The sequence below is a fragment of the Ambystoma mexicanum genome, chromosome 1q (assembly GCF_040938575.1).
Source record: "Ambystoma mexicanum isolate Mex_15411 chromosome 1q, UKY_AmexF1_1, whole genome shotgun sequence".
Taxonomy (NCBI): Eukaryota; Metazoa; Chordata; class Amphibia; order Caudata; family Ambystomatidae; genus Ambystoma; species Ambystoma mexicanum.
Genome location: NC_090922.1, coordinates 285,323,056 through 285,335,235, shown reverse-complemented (window position 1 = coordinate 285,335,235; position 12,180 = coordinate 285,323,056).

Genomic DNA, 12,180 nt, shown 5'->3' with positions numbered 1-12,180 from the left:
TAGCAGATAGTCTGATCTTGAGGCACAACCCAGAAGCCTGGCAATCTCACATATTGACGAAGCTTCATAACCAGAGCATCAGCCAAGATAAATGGTGGCATAAGGTGGGTCATCAAACAGACTTTAAACCCAAGTAGAAAAAGAGGGCACCTGGCAGTGTCCTGATTTACCCAGGTGGGTACATGTATCCATATAAAAAATTATCAGGATAAAAGAGTCTGCTGCAGAGTCTTTTGGTTGCGGTTGTGAGAAGACTCTACAGTTTTTGCTCCTGTATCTGTGAGGACCTGCTTCCTGTCCTCTTTTTGTTTCAACTGGTGCCTTTAAAATACCCAGAAAGCCGCGGCGCGGCCGCAGAGTCTGCTGCAGAGTCTTTTGGTCTTTAGGCTCTGCAGGCTCAGCGGCGCCCCCCAATACCTCCCTCTCGGCTCGTTGGACTCCAGATTGACTGCTTCTCATCACTAGCTGATTGTATTGCATTGTTGGCTGCAACTCTTCACCAATCCTGGGTGAAAGACACCCCCTCCCTCGGGGGTAACTCCCCCTTCTGGACTCCGAGAAAACCCACAAAGCTCCCTCTCTCTCCCCTCCCTCCTCTCTGATCTCTCTTCACCCCTTCAGAAGTTACGTTCTCATCTAACATTGGCACGGACCCCCACACTCACCCTCTTCACTACTTGTGATCTTCGCAGATTTTCTACATTGCTTTCGGCTCTCTGGACTCCATCCCCCCTCTGTCCGCGCTCCACTGACCCGGCGTTCCGGCCTGCTGGTTCTTGGTGCCCGCGGCCCCGCGGTCCTTCCGAATTTGTTCGCCTGCGGATCCGGGCTCTTCTGCCTGCGCGGCTCTGGCGCGGCACGGCGCTTCAGCTTCCTCGCTTCTGGCGCCCGCAGCATTGCTGCTCTGTCGCATCCTCGCGACAGTTCATCTGATCCCTTTCCACGTCTGCCCTCGCTGCTCCAGTTCAGCGCTCCAGCGTGGGGACTCCTGGCGCCCGCAGCCTCACGGCTACTCCCCGCGTCTGACTCCATGCTGGTGAAGCTCCAAAGAAAACAGCTAACCCGCGCCAGCACTGCGTCGGCTTAGCGCTTCAGCTCGGCGTTTATCGGCGGTCATCAACGCCCACAGCCCGACTGCCTCTACGTGCTTCTACGTGTCTGCCCCTAGCAGACAATCAGCCCACGCTCCCCCCTCACTGCCACGGACCAGAACCTGACTTTCCACCTACAATTCCAGCCAACATCGACACAAAAACGTTTTAAGCTAAACTTCTTTTAATTAAAAAAAGGAAAAAATAAAAAAAAAAAGAAAATACAAAAGACTCTCTGCTCTAAGGAACTCATTGGACCACCCCTCTATTGCAGCCTCAAGTCTGAAAAACGCTCCCAACAGTCCTGATCCAAAACCCTGAACATCCAACAACCCTCTCCTCCCTGATACCTACCCCAAGGTCTCATCCTGTTGACTGGAAACAGAGAAAACTCAGATCCACACGCCAACACAAAAAGAAGATCCTCCTTTTCTTCAACAATAAAAGAACTCCCGACCTAGATACCGAAAGTCAGCTTAATTTTACCCATTGTAACAAACTGAGAACATCAAATCCCGATGATGGACTAAATGGGACACTGGGATAGAGCTCATTAATTTGATACTATCACTGATCAAGAGACCGAAAGGGCCCACCCCTTGGATCCTGAATACTACAGCATTTAAATCGCATTTTCAACCACTGCAGGAGACCGAAAGGAAAACATCCTTGACCCCTCTCGCTGACCAGGAGACCGAAAGGGTTCCTCCCTCGGATCCTGAATAGTAGGCCCATCTTGCTGACCAGGAGACCGAAAGGGTTCGTCCCTTGGATCCTGAACAGTACAACATCTTAACCATATTTTCAACTACTACAGCAGACCGGAAGGAACACATCCTTGGCTTTTCTCACTGAACAGGAGACCAAAAGGGTACGTCCCTTGGATCCTGAATAGTACAACATTTTAACCGTACTTTCAACTACTGCAGAAGACCGAAAGGAACATATCCTTGGCTCTCTTCACTGAACAGGAGACCGAAAGGGTTCAACCCTTGGATCCTGAAAGTAACACCATCTAAATTCTACTCTAAACTACTGCTCGGAGACCAAAAGGAACCCATTCTTGGAGCCCAAAGCACTCTGACCACACCAGTAATCAGAGGACTGAAAGGGCTCGCTTACCAGAACCCAAACTCTACAGAAATAAAACCTTACCTGTAAAAACGCATAGGAAACCGAAAGGACAAGCTCCTTGGATCCTAGGCGAACACACAGTGACTCAATAACGATGACAACAATCCGTACCATTAAACAACACTCCATTCAACGTCCAAAGACAAGACAAACAACTAAACTAGCGACTGCTAGTACCATGGAGCAAGACTTATCACAGCTAACAATGGAGCAATCCTTTAAGAAAGCATCTATCCAAAAAGGAAACCAAAAAGCTTTGGCACTGGACCTTCAATCCAAACAAGAATCTCAGTCCATCATAGAACACAAGCCAGAAAATGACAACTCCACTCAGGAAACTCTCCGACTAGCACTTGCGACACAAATTACAGCAGCTAATCACCAACTCAACTCACCTCAGCTGCTACCTCTACAAATCAAAGCACAAGTCCACAATTCATGTTTTGAAACTCAACAAGACACTGTACCTGCAGCACCCTTGTGCACCTCGCGACCTCAACTTGAATGTCAAGAAGACGACCCTTCTGGCGACCCTAACAGAAAAGAGCGATATACAAATCATAATCTCCTCAGTAACTCAAGAAGTCAAGAAGACGACCCTTCTGGCGACCCTAACAGACAAGAGCGATATACAAATCATAATCTCCTTAGTAACTCGACACAAGATGAACTGCCAAATTCCATGATCAACAATAAAGAGTCTATAAAACCGACGGGTGAACAGATTCAAGCAAGCGCATTAACTGAACAAGCTCCTGAAACCAGTGTTATGCCACATGAATCTATCAGTAAACAAAAAGCAAAAGACAAACCTAACCACAACAGTGACAAAGATACCCCACATCACCAATTGGGACAAGATTCAAACGCCCGATCATCAGTACCAACAACATCTCAACATACGAAAAAAGAAAAAGCAAGACTTGCACGACTCGCGTGGCTTCAGACCCACAACTCCGTCAAACCCACACTTTCAGCGGATCATACAACCTTTAAATCAAGAACTAAAGTAGCAAGATTATCAATGAACATTACTGAAATTGAGTCACTAATGACAACCATAGAAAAAAGAAAAGAAATATTCGGAAATATAACAGAAGCAAATCAAATTCAACTAACATCAACACCGTGCTTTCTTCATGACACTCAAAACAAACCGGTGAAAAGAGAACCGCAATCTGATCTTGATGAAGGGAAAAAGGCCTCAACATGTTTCAACTATGACTCAGACGAATACTATTACACCCCAGAGCCCACAACTAAGAACCCAAAACCAGGCAATCTTCAACAAAAAAACGCAAATACAACGCACAATCATGATCACTCTGAAGAAAACGCAAATCAAAGGATTCCTACAACAATGTTAGACTTACAAAATATGCTCATTGCAACACTTTCTCAATCAATGATTCCTTTCCTGAAATTACACGAAGCTATAAAAGACACCATGAAGGATCAAGGAACTCTCCTAGCGCTAATTCACTCGAAACAGATCCATATGGAACAATTTGTCTCGACAGTTGAATCCCGTTTGACAATTGAATCGGAGGAAACACATCGATGGCAACAAAGACTAGCAGAAATGGCAAGGGGCGACCGCCAAGAGAAAACAAAACTTACAGCAGAACTAGTACAGATGCTCAAAGAACACCATCAGCAACAATCGAACAGACCAAATGACCAACGAACCTCGAGCCTTCCTCCTCCAAATCTACCACAACATCCAACGGAGACAATCTTGAGTGATACACAGCGGATAACGAAAGAATCGGGCCAAAACATCACCACCCAAAAGCCAGAGACAATCAACTCAAACATTCTATCAGAGAAACCAACCGAACCCTTCCAGATTTTCACAAAGGAAAAAACAACAAATTATACAAAACCCACACAACAAAAAAATATCAAAAAACGACAAACGGGTTCGCGAGCCTTTCTAAGAACTGTAAATCAGAACACTCAACCTCCTCAATCATCAAAGACCAAAACCACAACCCGTACAATACCACCATCCACCAGTACACAGAGAGACCAAGACCCCCTAACGCAGACACATCTTCAAATACCGCAAATGATCCCACCACAATTACCGATTGATGAGGAACTGCTTAACCTAACGACCCACGAAGAACAAGCATCAGAAAACAATCAACATTCCTTACAATCAATAAACCAGGCCGGTATCATAATAATTGATGAATATTCCTCAGCTTATGATCATCAGACAAATAAAAATCAAGATAAAACTACAGAACTCTCTCTAGAAGAAATCTCAGCTATATCGATGGAAAACAGATGAAACAAGAGACGAATCCTATGACCTAATCTCATCGGCCTCGCTAATAAGAACACCAGAAGATTCCATTGAACAGAGTCGGATCCTCCCAATATTTGTCAATCCATTACGACAGAATGAAGTATGTGAAATTCACATTGAAAATGAAACCAAAAGACTGGAACCGATAATTCTAAACAGAACCAACTTACTACGTCTCTTTGGTGTAATACCTCGCCTGAATAAACTTACAACAAAGACATTGATCTCATAACTTTCAAAGATGACCTAAACTTGGATAAGATTGTCATAGAAATACCGGATCCTAAGAATCAAGAACTCACCTTATCAATGCGAGCCCAACTACTCAAACTTGGATTCATATGCTGGGCATCAACATACACAAGGCTCCCCAATAAACCAAAGTATAAAGCGACCACAAAGAGTCAGAGAAAGATCAATGAGCAAATAAAATCATACAAGGAAAAGCAGACACCTGATTATACTAGCGATGACAGATGCCTAAGTCACTCGCCACAAACACGCCAGTCATGCAGAAACGATCAACCAAGTAGAAGAAGCTACGACTCTGACACTTCCTTTACAGACACCGTATCGATGGAAGGCTCAACACGAACACGCCCTCCCTACAGAGATGTACAACCGATCAGAAGAATTTACGAGCCTGAAACCACCTTTGCAGAAATTGTATCAACAGAAGACTCAATGATGACCAACTCATAACAATCAATTAATCCCGAGTTCACGTGGTCACTATGCTCGTGGAACACTAGAGGGAACCTACACCTTTTTAAAAATCCATCTACTGAACTAGAGCAATATCAAATTATATGCCTTCAAGAAACCTGGCTCAGCGACCCACCGGCATGTGATGGTTTTATCACCTTTCTCAACCCAGCCATCGTTCAAAAACAAGGAAGACCCTCATCTGGGTTACTCACTTTAATCAAGATAAACCCATGCAGTACAGTAACAATCTCTGAGAACATAAACCCTCGGACCCAACTTATCACACTAACCTCCACAAAGATTGACAAAAAAGGAGAAAGTAAAAACGACTTAATAATCCTAATTGTAAACCTCTACTGGAACCCAGCAGCAATAACAATGGATGCCTTCCTAGATGGAGTGTTCCTCTCAATTGACAAAGCTACAACAAAATATCAGACATTGGAAATAATAATCTGTGGCGACCTGAATATTAAGTTATACAACAAGAATGGCTGTCTTGAAACAAACTCATCCAAATGCAAGGAGATGGATAAAAGAAATCACAACACAAAATTTAATACTTCTGAATCATGCAAGCACCTCTACACCCTACACTCCAACATGGAGTAGAGGTTCTTCCCACGCAATTATCGATTACATATTTCTATCTGAAAGCCTACACCAATCAGTCACAAAAGTACAAACGTTACCCACCGACAGGAGTGATCATAATCAACTCACTGTCCACTCTCAACCTTCCTTACAACAAAGAGACCCAGCTATATCAAATCTGCTAGAATTAAATGATACAACATCAAGATTAAGGATCCCACAACCAATCATAGCCACTTTACCGAAAAAATTCCAAGACGCCAACCTGACAGACTCTGCAAAACTTAACTATGAATGGATTTTAGTTCCTTTCCGACAAACCACTAAAAACCGTCTTCATAAAGACCACCATCATTCATATAATCAAGAAATTGCTGAAAGGAAAAAATCCCTAAATCGAACAATACGACAACTAAAGAAAACCTCAACTGCAGAGAACATTAACCAGATCAAATCTCAGAAACAGAAGTACTCCATTTGGATGAAAGCTCAAAAAAGCACCATTCAACAAGCTGACGCAGAAAACATATTGAAACTCCACAAGACTCACAATACCAGAGAGCTCTGGAATTTGCTCACGAAAACCATCAAAAACAACATAAACTCACAGCCAATGTAGCACAAGAAACTTGGATAACTCACTTTGCCACCATCTACGCATCACGTAGAACAGATCTACAGAACACAATGCCTGCAATAGAACCAACATGGAAAGTACATGCAGGATTCGAAGACTTCATTCAACTGATGAAAAAGCTTAACACCTCCAGAGCACCAGGCCCTGACGGTCTATCTAATGCTGTCATTAAACAAGACCCGATTGCCTGGGCAAACTTCTTGTGTCACATCACAACTTTGATCAATACACTACACCGAATACCAAACTCATGGAGATCAGCAATAATTGTACCAATCTACAAGCAAGGATCAAGAGAAGATCCCCAAAACTTCTGTCCGATTGCCCTCCTCGATCCACTAGGAAAATTATTTGCACCAGTACTACTAAAACAACTAACCACGTGGGCCACAAAAAACAACAAATTCTCGACTAGGCAAACAGGTTTTACAGCTAAAATTGGAACAAACCTTAATCTGATACTATTGCAATTAATCAAGCATGAAGCTATCAATTCCAACTCTAAAGTATATGCAGCATTCATTGACCTAAAGATGGCCTATATGCAATTTCACGCGAAAAACTATGGTCGAAACTTAGAGCATGGAATTGTCCACCGAACATTCTTGAACCGATTATTTTACTGTACTCAAAAACCACTATAAAAGTAAGACTATCAAAACAAGGAGCTACAACATCTGCCATATCAACAACAAACGGTCTAAAACAAAGTTGTCCTCTGGCAGCAACACTTTAAAATCTGTTCACTGCTGACATCGAAGAGCACCTAACATCCAATAAAACCAACCCTCCAAAAATCAATTCGATTCCAGTTCCGGCTATGGCATATGCAGACAACATCGTCTTACTAGATAAAACACCAATGGGACTACAAGCTATGCTGACAGCCCTGAGCCAATATATGGGAACAAACGAATTAACGATTAATACTGGAAAAACTAAGACAATGACCCTCACCAAACCATACAGAAAAAAAAACATACCAACCGAGCTTTATGATCAACGCCTCCAAAATTGAAAATGTGACATCCTTTAAATACCTTGGCATCCCAATAAATCAATCGAAAGCAGAAGATCAATGTATAGACAAAATTGACCAAACAGCTCAAACTCTATCAAGGCAAGGCTGTATACTTCACGAAAATATGGCAAGTTCTCTTTCAAGCCCATTATTGCCTATTACAGACAGAAGTACATCCCAATCTTAACATATGGAACAGAAGCAATGCTGAATGCCTGCAAAATCAACTGGACGAAATATGAATCAATCTTCTGGCGTAAAATCCTCCGACTTTCACAAACATACCCAATGCCAAGAATACGCTATGAAATGGCAACTCAGTCAATCGAATCCTTTGTACAATGGAAAAGATTAGACATCTTCCGCAAAATACTGACAGATGAAAAAACTCCAGCAATCCAAATTCTACGAGCTAAAAAAAACACCTTCAATACCACAATACTTCAAAAATGGAAATCTTCAATGAGAAATGAAATGGAGATCGAAGACATTACAGAAGAACTTCTCACGCTCCGCCCACAACATGCAAAAATGAAACTTCTGCACAATGACTGGATAAAGACCATTCAAAAAAAGAATATTTACAAACAGAATCTCCAATGTACAAATAATAATAGGAAAATCCACGAACCACCAGCCTACTTGCAAATCCTCCCAGACCAAACCATTCGAACAACGTTCTTAAAAGTACGTCTGAACATTCTTCCCACAAAATCATACTTATCTACAACAAGACAGATTGATGCTGGAAACAACTACTGTAGGTTCTGCAAAGATCAAAAAATCGCTGAAACCATCTTTCACCTAGTCATGGAATTCAAAGAACTCTCACCACAACGTAAACAATTTGGAACGTTTTTTCAACTTTCAACCAAACAAATGTCCACGGAAGAAAGGTGGGCCGCCCTTCTCAGTGGCCATAATAATAAGTACACCTACACAATTGTTCTTTTTCTAAGCGCTATATTGGAACTAAATAAAAAAACAATCACCGACTCTAAACCCTAAAGCATTAAACTCAAAGACTAACAAACTTTCTGTAAATGATGAAAATGTTTCCAAACAAACTAAATCATCACAAAAAAAAAAAAAAAAGATCCTACAAGCGGCTTGTCGTTTCACAACAGCATAGAACATTTTTAGTGACTGAATGATTACTTTACAATACTTTCAACAAGCATGAAAGTTTATAGCAAAACGGACAAGAGTGATTGATTTCAGTGGTAACACAGGTAAGAGTCAACCTCTGAGATATTGAGGTTAAAAACTTCACATAGAGGCACATTCAGAAATGAGGTAGGATAGACCTACAGTTAGAATTAGACAAGGGTGCGCGTGGGACAGAACGTGGTCTCAGGCGTATTTTACACAAGGTGTACACAACAGTTTTTATAAAAAACATACACAATAGGGGGATGGTACAGTTGTGTCAAAGGGGATCGACACAGGTGTGTTTCGGCCAAATGGGGCTTGATAGGAGCCTGTCTGTGTGTTGGCCTTCGTCAGGATGGACACCAGTAGCAGTGTAGTCCGTGGTATCTGTGGGTGAAAGAAGGCTATAAGGATCTTTGAAGGTGATTTACTGATTTGAGATTTACTAAATAATGGCTGAGTAGTGCCGTGATGATACATCATATGGTGTATCGGAATCCAGCTTACCTGCTGCTGCTGTAGCAGTGGGAGACTGTGGGCAATCCTCAACTGGTTACTGGATTGCGGGTGCGTGTTGCACTTAGAGTGGTCTCCTGAAGGCCGAAGTCCCTCAGTGAGCCGGATAGGGCCAGAGTAGGTCCCAATTCTGAGAAATAAGCAAAAATGGACCATGAGGCATGAGGCAGTCCAATTCATAAATGGGTGATGGAGCCTGATGGATTCTCTCAATAAATAATACATCAGGGGTCAGAGAACGTACTGGTCCGTAGTGTGTGATCGTCGTGTCCTGGTCCGAGCACTGGCCCTGCGTAGGAGTGAGGGTGGACGTGATTTCCATGAGTGCGGCTGGCTGTGGCTTGAAGTGAAGTCTACTTACGTGTTTTTGGTCGCAGTGTTATCCAAAGGCGTAAGTAGAGTCAGCTGGTGTGGATCCAGGAGTGGACAGGCCCTCAAATGGCACGCATGACATTACAGTGGTGCAGAGCCGTGCAGAGTAAAATTGTGGCAAACGGTGTGCGTGGTAGTAGTGCTGATCATGTGCAATGGGACTGAGCACAGTGGTCTACAAAAGGCTGGTCCGGGGCGCGGTGTCTAATGACAACACTCTGTGGGTGCAGCGTTATGTGATGATCAGCAGTTTCAGATTGGTGGCTGACCCGGGCCTCGGTGTGGAATTACTGCAACCCCTGGGTGCGGCGTGTAATGATCTCTTTGCGGATTGTAACAGTGCCTGAATGCGCCTGGTATCTGTGATGGTGGTAAACTGGGTCCCGGTGTGATCGTGCCTTGGGTTCTCAAGTCCTAGTGACTTAGACCCGTGTGAATGGGTGACCAAAGAGGGCAAAAAACCCTTGTACGTTCAAAGCTAACAGAAACAATGGGTCGAGTGAAAAACGTCAAAGCTAACAGAAACGCCGGGTCGCGCGAAAAACGTCAGTGCCCACTCAGTTCGTGAGGTTTTAGCTAAAATAAAAGCACCTGTGTGTAGCGCTCTATAGGGTCAGGACTTACCACAAGGTCACCGGAGCTTGCGTCTCGACGATGTCCTCAGCAGGCAGAGTTTGGTGTGTAAGGTGGCCCTGCTTCTGGGTTTTATGAGTGCTAACACTAAAAGCATGTCGACCAATGGTGTGGCGTGGTCGATTGGGAGGCAACCGCTTCAACCAATCACCACGGACTCCAGAGTACAGCCAATTGGCTGTGGGCTGGGTCAGTGTTGGGAGGCGTAGGCAGCGCTCGAGGTGCTCGGACTACAGAAGGCCCCATGCATCATGGGAAAGGTAGTCCCATGTTGCAGGAAAGTCAAGTACTGAATGAATCAGCCGGGAGGAAAGGTACACCATCAGTGGCGCGTGATGTGGGCGTACTACCAGGAGAAACTCTGATTTGGTGGGCCTTATACCTATAAATGTCAAAGTGGTGTAGGGCTGTCTCAAATGCGTCTGTAGCCACGGGATCGTGGTCCTAAGAATGGGCACATTTTTAGGAAAAACAACACTGCGAGGTGCATGTAGTGTTGTACATGTATGCCATTAGTAGAAAATGCGTTACATACTTATAAACTTGAAAATCACAGTAATGATTCATGTGTACATGTATGACATTAGTGAAAAATGTGTTGCATACTTATACATTTTAAAGACGCAGTGCTGGTCACAGATCATTGATGCAGGACATACCTAGGCATTTCGGCGATTGACTAGTCAGCCCCTTGATGTTCCTGTTTCAGCAACGGCATAACAGTAGCAGTGCATACATTGATAAAACATGTGTGACCATAGAGAGCATTTTAATAGCATCCTAACGCAAAGGGATGGAGGAATTGGTATAGAAGGGGTGTGATAGTGGTCCTATCCTTAGTGCTACACTGCCACATCGAAAAACATTGGGCCTCATTACACGGACGGCGGTAAGGGTTAACGGTCACTGTTAATGGCAACGGTGACCGTTAACCCTTACCGCCGTACTACGAGGTCCCTTTGCGGGTTGGAGGAATTAACGCCTGCTTCTTGCAGGCGTTAAGTACCAACCCGCTAAGGGACCTCGGAGCTAATTACGGCACCGCAAAATTGCGGTGCCGTAATTAGCGCCTTCCCCATTCCCATAGAGCCCTATGGGGCAGAAATGGGAATGGGGATGGGCAATTGCGGAAGGGGGATTTACCGCCCCTCCAACCTTGGAATGGGGCGGTAAATCCCCTTTCCGCCAAGGCGGTGCCGGTAATTTACCGGCATGGTCCAGGGTGCTAATAGCACCCTGGATTACCGCCTTCCGTGTAATGAGGCCCATTGGGTGTATCAAAACAGATACAAACACCCAGAACCAGCAGGCCCATATCTGTGGTGTATGTAAGTAGCTTTCAGAAGTGTTTCCATTCCACAGTTATGTTTAAACCGTGGCGTACTGTGTCAAGTCTATGCACCCACTTTTGTTGTAGTCTAGTGAGGGCCAAGTTAATGTCTCCTCCGCGTTGTTGTGGCTGTAATTGTTGCAGCACAGTCCAGGAGAATTGTTAGTGAATATGTCCTTTCTTGTTGAAGTGTTCAACTAGGGGTTTATCTTGTACTTGATACTTGATTCAGGACCTGTGCTCATTGATCCTTTGTTTCACGGGTCTGATAGTCTTGCTGATGTATACCATATCACATGGGCACTTGATGGCATAGACAACATATTTGCTTTCGCAGTTGGTGTGGTTTTTCCAAACAAAATCCTTGTGGGTAAAGGTTTTGCTGTTTGTGGTGTAGCGACATGCGACACAATGTCTGCAGCTGAAATGTCCCACTACCGGAGGAAGGTTCCACAGGGTTGTTGGTATCTTAGTGGGTTCTAGGAATGTATGGACCAAAGAGTCTCTTAATTTTTTATTTTTCCTGAAGGCAAAAAGGGGTTTTCTGGCTAGGTTACCCTTGTTTTTGATCAAATGCCAGTGTTTGTTGATGGTGCTCTTGATAAGTTGCTCACTGGATTGAACGTTGTGATGCAGACAGTTCTGTTGATCGGGTCCTTTTCCTTGGTGGTGAGA